Genomic DNA, 14,013 nt, shown 5'->3' on the forward strand with positions numbered 1-14,013 from the left:
CTCTGGACACATCTCTTTGGCAACAGAAAGAAGGCATTCTTTAACAAATTCTCCCTCTATGAATGCTCTGCAAGTGCGCCCTATGAGCTTGGCAACTTGATAGCTTGCTCGAAGTGATGATATATTGAGCTGCTTTTGCTTCACAGAAGTATTTTGCTGAGTTGTCAATCCATGTTTCAGTCTTACTATTTTATCTTTTCTCACTTGTCCGACCAAAGAATCATATTTATCTTTATGTTGAGTTTCGTAGTGTCGACGCAAATTGTATTCCTGGAACACAGACACTGAATTCTGGCATATCGGACAAACAGCTCTTTCTTTGTATTCCGTGAAAAAATAATCAGAAGTCCACTTTTCTTGGAATACCCTGCACTCGGAGTCAATTTGTCTTTTTTTTGACATGATGGTGCGCGCGCTTCCCACTGGTGCTGGCTTGCTTGTCCTGCCTGGGAGCTGGAGGGAGGGAGAGACGGGGGAGCCGCCCACCTCGCTGATGCCGCCGCCCCTCTCCTCAGCCCGGCTGCGCAGTCCGGAAAGGGTGGCCAGAAGGGGCTGAAGGAACTTTGCCGCGCCGGGGCTCTGGCGATTCGCCCGAGTTGGCTGGACCTCGCAGTCCAGAGGAGGAGGAGGAGAATTCCATTCAGAATAAATTATATCTACTGCTTAAGTGGAGTGTTCAAATAACAGTGTTGGAAGCTACACATTTACTTCGATATGTGCATTTCAAGAACTACAATAAGCCTAAATTGCATTTAAGCATGGAGAAACTGAGGAAAACAAAGATTTAAAAGTAAGCACCATCCAGGGTTGATGTAAGAGATTCAGTTGCAAATGATGTGCCATGTAAACATAAGGAATTCTTTCCACACCAACATGAGAGATGAAAGACAAAACCAGCAGAGGTCTGTTTCGAGGCCCAAGAACAGGATCGGTCATTGCCAAAATATGGGCCAGTTCTTCATGGTCATGCTCTAGGAAATAAGTTGTAATACATAAGTATTAAATATATGCAAATCCCAAGCATTTTTTTTAAAAAAAATGACTTTTCAAATACTAAACTAAAAGTTCACAGAAGTGAGGAAACACAGGGCTTCAAGTGGTGTGGACAAATTATCTAATTCTGATGTTTCAGGGCTGGATCAGCTGCACTCACATCCTTCTTATCTGTTATTTAAAGACCTCTGTAGATTTGCAGACAACCTTAACATCAGAGCATTTTACAGGTACCCCACAGTGATCAAAATAATCACTGAGAAAGTCTGACACCCACACAGACAGTAGCCCTTCCCTATCAACTTAATTTTTCTTGCCAGCATATCCTCCCCATTCTTTGTTACTTGTGTTACTTAGGCTATTATAATAGGACAATCCTAATTTGTGGTGGTTACATCTTGCACTGCAGTGCTCCTGGTAAAGGCTCTGTTTCCAGGTTATTACATCAGCACTGCTGTATTTCAGGCTTCTTCTCCCACTCACCCTACTCTCTGTACTCCCCTACTGCCTCCCAGGTTTTGTTTTGTTCTTTTAGTACAGATCATTTCCCAGATCTGACTTGGGAGCAGGTATGCAGTACTGGCACTGACAGAAAGGGCCATAACCCCTTGCAGGAAGGGGAGGTGACCTCTCCCTGAAGAAATAGCACCAAGGAAGCAAACACTGAAAGAAGTAGAATATGGATTTTGATGTATTCCATATTCTTTAGAGATCTGTTCATGACATTTCAATCATTCACAAAATATGAGTAAATACAATAAAGAGAAACCTCTTACTTTTATGAGCTTCTGCATTAGCAACATAGAATCATAGAATCATTAAGGTTGGAAGGGACCTCTAGAGGTCATCTAGTCCAACCCCCCTGCACACACAGGGTCACCTAGAGCACGTGGCACAGGACTGCGTCCAAGCGGGTTTTGAAGATCTCCAGAGAAGGAGACTCCACAACCTCTCTGGGCAGCCTGTTCCAGTGCTCTGGCACCCTCACTGTTAAGAAATTTTTCCTTAAGTTCCTGTGGAACTTTTGGTGCTTCAGTTTCCGGCCATTTCCTCTAGTTCTATCAGTGGCCACCACTGAAAAGAAGCCAGCACCATCCACCTTCCTCACTGCCTCCCTTGAGGTATTTCTAGACACTGATCAGGTCCCCTCTCAGCCTTCTCTTCTCAAGGCTGAACAGGCCCAGCTCCCTCAGCCTCTCCTCACAGGACAGATGTTCCAGGCCCCTGATCATCCTTGTGGCCCTGCGCTGGACTCTCTCCAGCAGCTCCACATCCCTCTTGCACTGTGGAGCCCAGAACTGGACACAGTACTCCAGATGTGGCCTTACCAGGGCTGAGTAGAGGGGCAGGATCACCTCCCTTGACCTGCTGGAGACACTCTTCTTAACGCACCCCAGGTTCCCACTGAACTCCTTGGCCACGAGGGCACACTGCTGCCTCATGGTCAACTTGTCGTCCACCATGACACCCAGGTCCTTCTCTGCAGAGCTGCTCTCCAGAAGGTCAGTCCCCAGCCTGTACTGGTGTCTGGGGTTATTCCTCCCCAGGTGCAGGACCTTGCACTTGGCCTTGTTGAATTTCATGAGGTTTTTCACCGCCCAGTTGTCCAGTCTGTCCAGGTCCCTTGGGATGGCAGCGCAGCCCTCTGGGGTATCAGACATAGATGAATCCATCAACTACTCGGCACGCCTTTTTCACTTGAGCTATTACACTGTAGTGCACAGCTTGCTGATTCCCCACTGTAGTGCTGTCTTGGTAGAACATCTTATTGACAACAACAGCTTGCTCCGCCCTTGCTCTTCTCCTTTACACACTGGAAGATATTAAAATACTCCAGCCATTTAATAATAGTAGCCAGGTTAATTTAGCTAGAAATGAAAAAACAGGGTCTACGCAGAGATCAGCACATCAAAGGGTCGTGAAAATGGCCTAACCAGGAAAATAGTTTTGCTGTCCCCATTTTTTGAGTGCGTACATACAGATGGTTAGCAGGCTGCAAGATGCACATTAAAATACACTCCAGGATGAACCGATAAAATGTTTCAAAAGGGAAACAGTCAGAATACGCAGAGGGACAGAATTATCTGTTTATGTATTTGTCTTATAACATTTCTTATGCATTAGTGTGGGTGAGAAGGCTTACTTCTTACATGGAAATTGAGTGGGTGGAGAAAGAAACAGGGAATAAACCGGAGGTTCAATATGTGTATAACAGATATCTACGTATGCAATAAAGGCATAAAGCTTACATCATGAAACCAAGAGAAAAAAAAAAAAAAGTACAATTTCTCAGTTATTTTGTCCTTTTTTTTTTTTTTTTTTTTTTTAGGAAAAATACCCTTACCTGGTGATTGAATACAATGTTAGAATGTTGAATTTTTGATATTGAACTGAAAACTGACTCCTGATCCAATCCCTACAAAGAGAAAATGAATGTATGAGATTACAGATATCTGGTTGCTGAACACAACTTAGTGAGAGGCTGAAAATTCTATCAAGGCTGTTAAATAGATGCACCCTAAATCTGGGTGTTGCTGCTGGGGGGAAGCACACTTATTAATAGGAAATTTAGGATTTGTTAAGAAGTAAAACCAAAATAAAATCAGGAGGCATTTCTATGTTTTTTGGGTTTTTGATACTTGTATTAGAACCTAGGAATTTAAGTCACGGAGGAGCATCTGCTACCCTAAACTGACACAGGAAAGCTCTAGTCTAGTTAGGACAAGCTGCATTGAAAAAGACATGAAAGAAAATAACAGCAAAAAATGCATACCTTTCCACTTCCTGTAAATGTAATTTAATTATCCCAATTCTGCTGTGCTTAAATGTTAGCTATTCTTAGTTTAAAATGATCAAAAGATTTGTATCTGTTTTGAACCGAAGCAAAATTACAGATGTCAGAATTTTTTTTTAATTCCTTCTAAATATCGAAAAGAATCTTTCACCTGATCCTACATCCCCTTTTTTAATGAGAAAAACTTACACTGATTCTTTATCTGATTAAATATTCTGGTGTTGAATGAGTGTAAGACAAGCATAGCTTTCACCGCTAAATAATAGTGGCACTTACAGACACTATTTAAAGGAAGTTGTGTTCATACTTATCCATCACAGCAGCATACAAGGCATAGAATTTAGGACAAATTTAACCATTAAGTTCACCAGTGCTAAATTTTTATCCTGCCTGGTTATTGTGTTTGTCCTTTGATACATATATATACAAAGCGGAAATATTTTTTTACAATTACATTATTGACCTTTAACGCAAGCATAAAAAAAAAATGCTCCTATTTTTCCACCAACTTTTTTTTTTTTTTAAGGCTTATCTTTTCATAAAATTCAAACTATCACCACCAAAAGCATTACCATGAATTCATCTTTGAGGCAGGTCAGCCACTAGTAGAATTTTGAGGCAAGTCATTATCTTCTGCACTAAAGAGTCATCCAACTCTTCCAACCCTGGCCCAAACATAGCAAAGCAAGGTTCTGCCCGAGTGACCAGTGATTGCAAGAAAGATGCCACAGCCCCATACCAGGGATGGCTTGATTTCAGACTTCTATTCTGAAGGCAGCTTTTTTTGTAACTGTGTAAAATAGATGCAACTAGAAATTAAACACAAAATACAAAAGAGGTACTAATCAAAGAACACCAATTAATTTAGGTCCCCAAATTCTCATGCTGTATTATCAGAGCATCTTAAGCACAGGTCTAAAATATCAGTTAAAAAAAATTGATGGTTTAGATCACCAGCACCAAGCAGCTAAAACCACTATAGCCCTGCCAAGTTTCAAATGCTGATGTTTAGGACCTTATTACAGTTCCATACGATGGATCTCCTAGTGTATAAATATATATATAATTCTCATACACATAAAAATTTCCCCTCACACAATATTTGTAAAATAACGCAGAAGCTGAAAAATCTAATATAATATAAAAATATGAGAATTCTGAGTGTGTCCAACTGTAATTAGACCCCCCTTTATGCTGATTATTTCTAAAAGAGCAACTCCCTCTGAAAAAGGCCTTATCTTTTCCACACATAAATGGTTCCTTTAATTTGTGTTAATTTGATGCAGGAGCTGGAAGGCACGAAGAGACTTTGGCCATCACAAGAGAGGACAGTGAAAGGACTGACAGGCACTCTGGAAAAGCAGCTTCTGCCTTTGCATCTGGTCCTGTGGTGTGAGAAAATCACTCCCAGAAAACATCAACTGTGTGCACCCTGCCTCCAGCCCAAGGCACTGCAGTTGGCATCAGCAAAACCATAAGGTGCTCACAGACCATGGAAATCAGGGACAGCTGGCTTCAAGTACGTGATGTGCACAGAAGTATTCAGCCCTGAGGAGATTTAAACCCAATGTTCACAATTAAAGGACATTTTGCACTTCAAATTCCAGGGTGCCTCTTACCTGCCTGTAAAATGGGGAAGAGACAGAGAGACTGTCAAGGTTAGGGCATTTATTACGAAACAAGAGGTTCATGAATTCCCTTAGGAAATTCTTACCCCATGCGGAAGTTGAATGCTGCACATTAAATCAGAGCACTGAGTCACGTTACACGCACACAACAGTCTACCCGGTTTCGCTTGCTCCCCCACACCCAGCCCGAGCGCAGCGGGCGCTACTCACACCGCCATATAGTCGCAGTGCGCGGCGCTGGCCGCGGCACCAGGAGCTGCGCCTCAGGCAGCGACCTCCAGTCCACCGAGGCCCACGCGGGCAGGTCGTGGCACAGCAGGCGCCGCCAGAGCAGCGGGTCGCGCACGGCTGCCTGCTAGTAGCAGCCGGTGCTGCCCAAGCGGCACAGGTAGAACAGGATGCGCAGCTGCACATCCACCTGCAACACACAGAGCGTCGCTCAGCGCCCGCAGCCCGCCCGCCCCGCTCACTGGCAGCGCGCTCGCCTCCTCTGCCTCCCCGGCACCGCGCGCGCGGGCGCCCGGTGCTCCCGCAGGCCGCGCAGGCTGCCGCGCACCGCAGCCTCCAGCCACGTGGCCTCCGCCATGGCGCCCGCCTGGGCCCGCCGAGGGCGGCACCGCAGCGCCCGGCCCAGCTCCGAGGCGGGAGGGGCGGGATGGCGGCAGCGCCGGAGCCGTGCGGCGCTCAGTTCTCCTCCCCGCGCCGCTCTCCTGCGCTCCAGCAGCAGCGGCGCGGCCCGTGGGCGCGCTCCGACAGCCGGAGCTGAGAGCGCAGCACTCGGTGCCGGCGCGGCTGCCCGCAAGCAGCGGCTTCAGCGGGGGCCCCTGCTCAGGAAGGCCAGCATCTGCCGCGCGCTGGCGCTCTTCCAGCCTTGTCCTTTCAGGGGCCCTTCGCAGGCTGCCACGTAGGTCTCCAGCGCCTTGGTGCCCACTCCTCGGAAGTCCAGCGCTGCGCTCTGTTGTCTGCTACCCGCCACATCTGCCATCTAGAGGCTTCCCGGCCTGCCCTCTCTGCAGTGCTTCAGTCCCCAGTAGCACATTTCTCCGCTGTACATCATCGCCAGTAAGTGGGTGTCACTAAATATACCTGCAAAAAGGTAATTCAGAACTCAAGCACTTAATTGTTTTCTTAAACATGTGATTTATTAACTTAAAAATATTTTCTGTTATCAAAGCAAATTTTTTTTCAAGAAGTCACTAAATGCCTCCTGCTAAAGTAGCGCACCAAAGAGCAAATTTCCACCCTTAGAGCACTGACACTGCCACAATAATCAAATCAAAGGCCAAACTCTTCTCGGACTTTTTTTCAGATGATGTCAAATTTTGCTCATCAAAAATGCAAATACCACTTTTTGCAACAATGAAATAATTAGGTTTCTGAGTAATGTTATTACTTCATTTATGTTGCATTCTTTCATTAGGTCTTCTGGTTCTGAAAGAATACAAATAAGTTCTTTAAGTTTTTGTAAGGAATAGTCTTCTGGAAAATCTTCATCTACAAGCTGGTTTTCCTCAAAATATGTAATATCTAGGACAGCCTATGAAAATAGGAAGAAACATGATGTAAAATAAAACCCACCAACAAAAAGTAAAAATAAGCAGCATAAGCAAAACACACTGCAAACAATCAGAGGGTGACATACAGCAATGTACAAACTCATTAGAGTTTACAGAAATACTATAATTTTAAAGATAATCTATAACATTTAGTTTTCAAAAGTGTTATAAGTTAAAAATATTAATATTAAAATAAACTCTGAGACCTGAGAGGCTGTCTAATGAGAGATATACGATAACAAGTCCGGTGCTGAGCCAGCAAAGGTGGCAAATGATGAACTTTGCTTGAACTTTGCTCATTATAATGTGAAAACCATACCTCCATCCCAAAAGTTACCCGCCTCCAAGGTACGACCACCCCTCACTGAGCATGCGCTCTAGATTTTCGGTTGACTGTACCTTTAAATGAAAGCGAGAAACTTTTTCACCAATCAATAACAATATTAAGTATGACTCTAGTCACTCAAGCTCCACCTGAATGTAAAGAAAAGTATAAAAGGTGAACCAAGGATGAAAAGTCCGTGAGGGAAGAAACCATCGTAACTCTTGGGTCAGTCAACAGGCTGAGCCCCCTTCCCTCCCCTCAGGTCGGGACGCTGCCTGAGGAGACTAAGAAGTGGGAGGGGAAGAAACCATCGTAACTTCTGGGTCAGTCGACAGGCTGAGCCCCCTTCCCTCCCCTCGCGCTGGGACGCTGCCTGAAGAGACTAAGAAGTGAGAGGGAAGAATCCATCATAAATTCTGGATCAGTTGATGCGCTGATCCCCCCTTTCCTCCCCTTGCGTCAGGATGCCGCCTGAGGAGACTCGAGACTGAGAGCCCTCTCCCATCTTCTGGGGTGAGTGATGATTGCACATTTGTACATCAGAGCTAGCTAAAAAACCCCACGCTCTAGTAGAGAATTTCCTGTACTGACATCCGAAACCTGCTTTGTAAATGTTGCATTTGAATAAATCATACTGTTTGTGAACTCGACTACTTGTTTGGGGGGAGGCGATCGGACCTACGGTCCACGGACTGTTCGTGAATCCGATACTGCCAGGGTCGAGCTTATAGTGGATCACACTATTTGGGAACTCGATTCGCTCCTAGGAAGGCGATCGGACCTACGGTCCACGGACTGTTCGTGAATCCGATACTGCCAGGGTCGAGCTTATAGTGGATCACACTATTTGGGAACTCGATTCGCTCCTAGGAAGGCGATCGGACCTACGGTCCACGGACTGTTCGTGAATCAGATACTGCCAGGGTCGAGCTTATAGTGGATCACACTATTTGGGAACTCGATTCGCTCCTAGGAAGGCGATCGGACCTACGGTCCACGGACTGTTTGTGAATCCGATACTGCCAGGGTCGAGCTTATAGTGGATCACACTATTTGGGAACTCGATTCGCTCCTAGGAAGGCGATCGGACCTACAGTCCACAGACTGTTTGTGAATCCGATACCTTTTTTTGATATCTCCTTCCCCCCACCACCACCACTACCACTACGGCTTTCAAACTGCAACATTTTCAACACAGTATTCCGTAGTGGGATTAAGTCGTATCCATATGGTGTACATAGTGTCATCCAATTTTATACATAGTATACATAGTGCCATCCTATTTCATGAACCTGAGGTGATGAACAGCTTCCATGATAGGAAAAATCTGTTTTCCTCCTGTCCTTCATGACAAAAGGAGCTGTAAATATCAAACCCTGTATTTGCTATTGCATGAGCATAGCAATAGAATATAACTCCTTAAAAAACTTTCTGTCTTAACCCATCTGGTAAATGTAATGCACATGTTTAATATGTCATGATATTACCCAATGTTTTGTGTTTTGTTAACCTAAATATTTTAAAATAACTCCCTAACAAAAATTACTCCTACTTGCATTATAATCTTACCTTTTTCAAGGCACATGATGCTTATATTTTAGTGCCTGCATCCCATTAATGCCCTTGAAAGAAAGTTGATTCAATTTGCAGATGTGTTTTAAAGGAGACAGTGAAAAGCCACCTATCTATATGTGCACATAATTTTTTAGTATTAATCTTTTTATGCCATATTTAAGAGGTGTCAGATTACACACAGCAAAAAAGTAAAATCTAGAGGGCAAAATTGTGTTTGCTTCCAGAAACAATTTCATTCCTTGAAGAAAACTGTTAATGTTTTAGCTGGATATATATTGTCATTTACTCCTGCATAGTCTGTATTGAGACAGAGTTTTCTATCTGAAGAACAGCTGTGTTAACGATATCAAAGTTCTCATGGCAATTAACCATAACCGAGAATAGAGGATATGGTACTCTCTGCGTTAGACGAAAGTACAACACTTGTCATGTTGTTCATTTGGTGACTGAAAAATGTCTGTGCATTTAAAAGTTCCCTTTTGGTTCTACATATTTCTTGCCTGCTTGTTGCTGACCTTGTTTTTGTTTAAACAAAACAAGATTACAGCCTTTTTTGTTTAAATTCTGGGCTCTGATTTTTTTTTTTTTTAATAGCTAGTCCAGTGGGTCTTTTTCTATCTTGAAAAACTGGTCATTCAGGATATCTGTGGTAACAGAAAAATAGAAATACTGCAAATGAGAGAAAAAGGAGAGGAGGAGAGAGAAAAAAAAAAAAAAGGTGGTATCCACTTTTCTGAGGAAAAAGTGTGGGTGTGGTGGGTGTTTTTTTTTTTTTTTTTTTTTTTAACCTTTACCTTACCTACCCAGTCTGTTTTTTTGCCATGAAACATGATATAGTCCATCCTCTGTGAGGGAGTGGAAGACACTTAAAATGGCTTTCAAACCTTTTCTTTCTGTTTTGTGTCCTGCATTCTTCTTGTTGGGATCTGATTTGCAAGAGAAGAGGGTGGCGTGACCTTGAGGTAAATATCTGATAAGCCACAGAGCTAGGAAGGACAGGTTTATGCTGAGACAGGATCAGGATTGGATGGTGCCTCCTTAGTGCACTGCAGGTGCACTAACCTCTTCTGGGGCTCTCCCTTGCCCCTGGCTGGAGCAGCCTCAAGAGCCGCAGTATCCATCCCTTCTTTAAGCTGAATCCCTGAAGTCACTAAAACCCCAAGCTGTATGTTGTAATTTAGAGAGCTACTGTGCTGTGATCCCACACCTTGCAGAAAAATTAGTTCTCTAGTCTGAGAAAATGATGGATGTCTGGGTATTTGAGAGAAAAATGACTTGAATTCATTTCTTAGAGCCTGTTTAGATCAAATACCATCCAAATACTTGAATGAAAATGAAGAAAATGTCCTCGTTGGGGGTTTGCTACCTCTCTCTGTGCTTTTCAGGCCTGGGAAATCTTAAAATTCAGATTCTCAGAGCTTCACACAGAGAAAATTGCATCTACAATTTTTCTGAAAGCTTTCTCCATTTAAGAAAACTCATTTCTGCCAGATGACTCTTAGGTAATTTATATTGAAGCAAAATACCCCCTTTTTACTCTGTTGAGCTACTTTAGGGAATAGTTACTGTATGATAAAACAATTTCTGGTGAAGGTGTTGCATGGAATTTGAGGTAGTTTACTGCCTAGCACTTGCAGTTTTTAAAGCTGCAGTTGCTAATGAAGAAAATTATAAAGTGTTGCCTATTTAAAAACAACTGTGTTCTTAATGGCGTGGAAGCACAACAGGAAAAGGAAGTGCACGGGAATGTTTAAATAGCTGTGCTTGGAGAAGAGGAAGGCGCTTACGGCTTCGTCCTTCAGAGCCAAGAATGCAGCAGTGCCACAATTACGTGTTCTTATCATTTGGGATTTAAATATACCTCTGTGTGTTGGCTCTTGCAAGTATCTACATAAACACAATTAATGTGCTTTTACATAGAGTATATTTATATATATAAATTCTTTGTTTTTGTGCAGTGGCTTTGGAATTGTACCAACAGTAAATAGGGCTGTGATTTTTTTTTTGTGTGTGTGTGTGTTGTGAATTTGAATCTCCAGCATATGCATTAGAATCTGTTTTTATTGAACATTTTACACACACACACACACACGCACACACATATTTTAACCACAGTGGATTTCACTGCTACTTTCCTTTCAAACCACACAACTCTGTCCTTCAGAGATATGTGTGTGTAAATGAGAATAGAGTAATTGCAAATACACACTTTGGAAATACTTTTGTCCTGTGGTATTCTACCAACACTTAACAACTGATATATATAACAATGAAACTGGGGTATCTTGAAATCTTTGAATATTTGAAGAATTTAAGCATATGTATATTCCAGTTCTGCATTGTTCTAGCAATTTATCTTGCTTTAGAAGATGATTTGTAACCTCTTTTATTTGTGAACGTTAAAGAAACAATGTTTAGGTCATGACGTGTGTTGTTGTTCTTTATACTTAGTATGACCAAAACTCATATTTACAGAGAGGAACTGGAAAACCACGGTAGTAGGAAAATATTGTTAGCTGCCATTAGAAATACAGAAGTGTCTATCAAAAACAGCTTTTCACAGCTGTTAGGAAAGATATGTTTTTATCATCATTAAAAGATTCAAAAGCTTTTAAGTTTTCAGATTGTGCAAATTTTCTTGAACTGTGGCACATAAGTGGGGTCATAATGAAATCATACTCATGTATGCATGAATTATTGGAGAAAGTACCCTGAGAGAAGTTTTGTTGGGTACGAGCAAGCAAGAAATTTTGATTATGTAATATTTTGATCTCTGGAAAGAAAGTTGGAAGAAATTTTTTTTTTTCTTCTTCTTCTCTCCAGTAAATTTCTGACCATTTTTTTGACCAGATGTTACTACACCTGATGATGAAGACAGCACTGGATTATTTACTGCTTGATTTAGTTCTGGATCCTCATTTGAAAAACAGAGGTGGGGGGGGAAGCAGTTGGTAACATTGAATGGAAAGAGATGGACTGAACTGGACCAAACAAGACTCAAAAAGATATTAGATGTGTAGTTATCACTGATGACTGATTTATATGTGTTTTTAAATTATACTTTTCTGTTGCATTGTACCTCTAATAACTAAGGAGCGTTTTATAAAAATGAGTCCTAGAAATATATAACCAAATTACAATAAGAAAAAGTATGTTTTAATGTTACTTAATTATACTTCTGTGGATTTGAATAATGGAAGCTTGCTCAAAGGATGTTACTTGATGAGTTTCTATTGAGATTGTTTCTCTTTACATCAGCTGATGAACCTTAGCCAGCAAAGAGGTGAACTTGATGGATGGGGCAATTTCACAGTCTGTTTTGTGGCACAGCGAGTCACAATTGTCTCAGTAGCAACTAGATTGTTGCATTCAATCCTAGGTGCCAGATTTGCATCATAGTCTGTGGTAGTTGAGGATTATCTCTGTGGATATAATTGAGAGAAGCTTAATTTGTGAAACTATGTTATGGAATATTCAGTCCTTTGCCTGTCTTTTGTCACTACTATTTGAAGCAAGTATTTTTGTTCTTGAAGGCTAACAAAAAAAAATCTTTATTGTTTCAGGCTCAAAAACTGTTAAGCAAAGGTATGTGAGCTTCATGAGTGTGTCATACTTCTTATTGTCTCTGTTTATAAGAAAGATGGTCTATATTGAGATACCAATTTTTAAATGTCCCTTTGATTCCCAAAGGGAGGCACATACTTTTACATATGACATGTGCAACTACAAAAATACAAGTTACCAGGAAAGGTGTGCAAAACTGGAAGTTCATCTGAATGATGTTAAGTGGAAGGAGGATTTCATCAAGGATTTCTGTGCCTGTGAGATTAAGCTTTGTGAAACTATACCCAGAATCCTGGGTCATGGCAGGTAAGAAAGTCATTATCAGTGAATGGGAAAATCTATGCATCTAAATCAATCCTCTCCTATTCGCTTTTTATTTAGATATATACCTACCCTATTGCTCTGCATCAAGTAGAAAAAAGTGTCTGTGTATTCAGTCTGAAATATATTCAAGTCAGAGTATTTGATAATTCATATTGCTAATTTCAAATGTGTAATCAGGGCATAGGGTGATCTGTAATGGAATTTTGCTTTTGGGCCAGGGTTGTAAAATGTATTAGCTCTGGAGAAGCGTGTGAATGCAGCTATTAAAAGACGTAGTTGTGTCATATTTTTGTTTGCCTAACCTTGCAAGACTGTTCCTTGTTCTACCTGCTTCAAGCATATGCGTAGGTTGCTCCCCTGACAAAATACAAAACAGCTGCTTTCTCGGGATGCGGGCTTCTGCATGGGGGACAGTGTGGCACTGGATGTGTAGTTAAACAGGGTCTGGACACAGGAAATGATTTATGAGTTGGTTGTTGATTATTAGGCTTGCAGTGAAATTGGAAGCTGTAGCTGCTCTGCTCGAGTGACCTCCCTGTAAAAGGGGGTGTAAGAGACCAACAAACAGGGATTGCTTTTTGCAGCTGAAGAGAATTCAAGTAGCTTTTGAAACAGTAGCTGCACAGTATGCAAATGCCTCTTCTAGAATTGTCGCAGTCGTGGCGGCCAAAAACACAAACAACTGGGGTAGATGCAACGCAAACTACGCTTTATTGTTCTCCAAGTACATTATTTATACCGAACTCTCCTCGTCATGGCTGCTGCTTATTGGTGAGGGCTACAAAGGACAGTAGCTAGTGACAGAGTTATGATTGGACGATTCTTAGCTTGGCCAGTTTCTGCTCCGTGGCCAAAACATCCTTAAGCTTGTTGTTAACTTTCTGCTGTCTCCGTGTGAACTCCGTCTCATAGATAGACTCTAATCTTTTCAAGGTTAGTGTTCTCTGCTAAGGGAGCCATGAATTCCCCAGACCGGCTGTAATCCCTGACATAGAATGACTTGGCTTACGCACAAATGACAAGGAAGATGGATTTTTCTATTGTATGGTTAGTAATCAAAGGACTGTGAGTACTGTGGACACGCGTGCAATACAGGAGGACTTGCTCACAGGAGTCTTCACCCTCTGCCTCCATAAAGGAGCATTACAGATTATTGTGTATGCGATTTAGGATATCTTTTTCACACATGACTTTTAGCTAACATAAAAATAATGTCATTTGGTCAAAAAGCAAGTGACCATAATCTTGTCCCTG

At 42.1% G+C, this 14,013-nt stretch overlaps 2 pseudogenes; one reads left to right on the forward strand and one right to left on the reverse strand.

The window, feature by feature from the left end:
* Positions 1 to 741: 741 nt before the first annotated feature.
* Positions 742 to 6,001, reverse strand: LOC104565256 (F-box only protein 4-like; annotated as a pseudogene).
* Positions 6,000 to 14,013, forward strand: part of LOC104578086 (succinyl-CoA:3-ketoacid coenzyme A transferase 1, mitochondrial-like) — a 58,095-nt pseudogene continuing 50,081 nt past the window's right edge.

The sequence above is a fragment of the Tinamus guttatus genome, unplaced genomic scaffold (genome assembly GCF_059628265.1).
Source record: "Tinamus guttatus ecotype Peru unplaced genomic scaffold, ASM5962826v1 Tinamus_guttatus_pri_ptg000997l, whole genome shotgun sequence".
NCBI lineage: Eukaryota > Metazoa > Chordata > Aves > Tinamiformes > Tinamidae > Tinamus > Tinamus guttatus.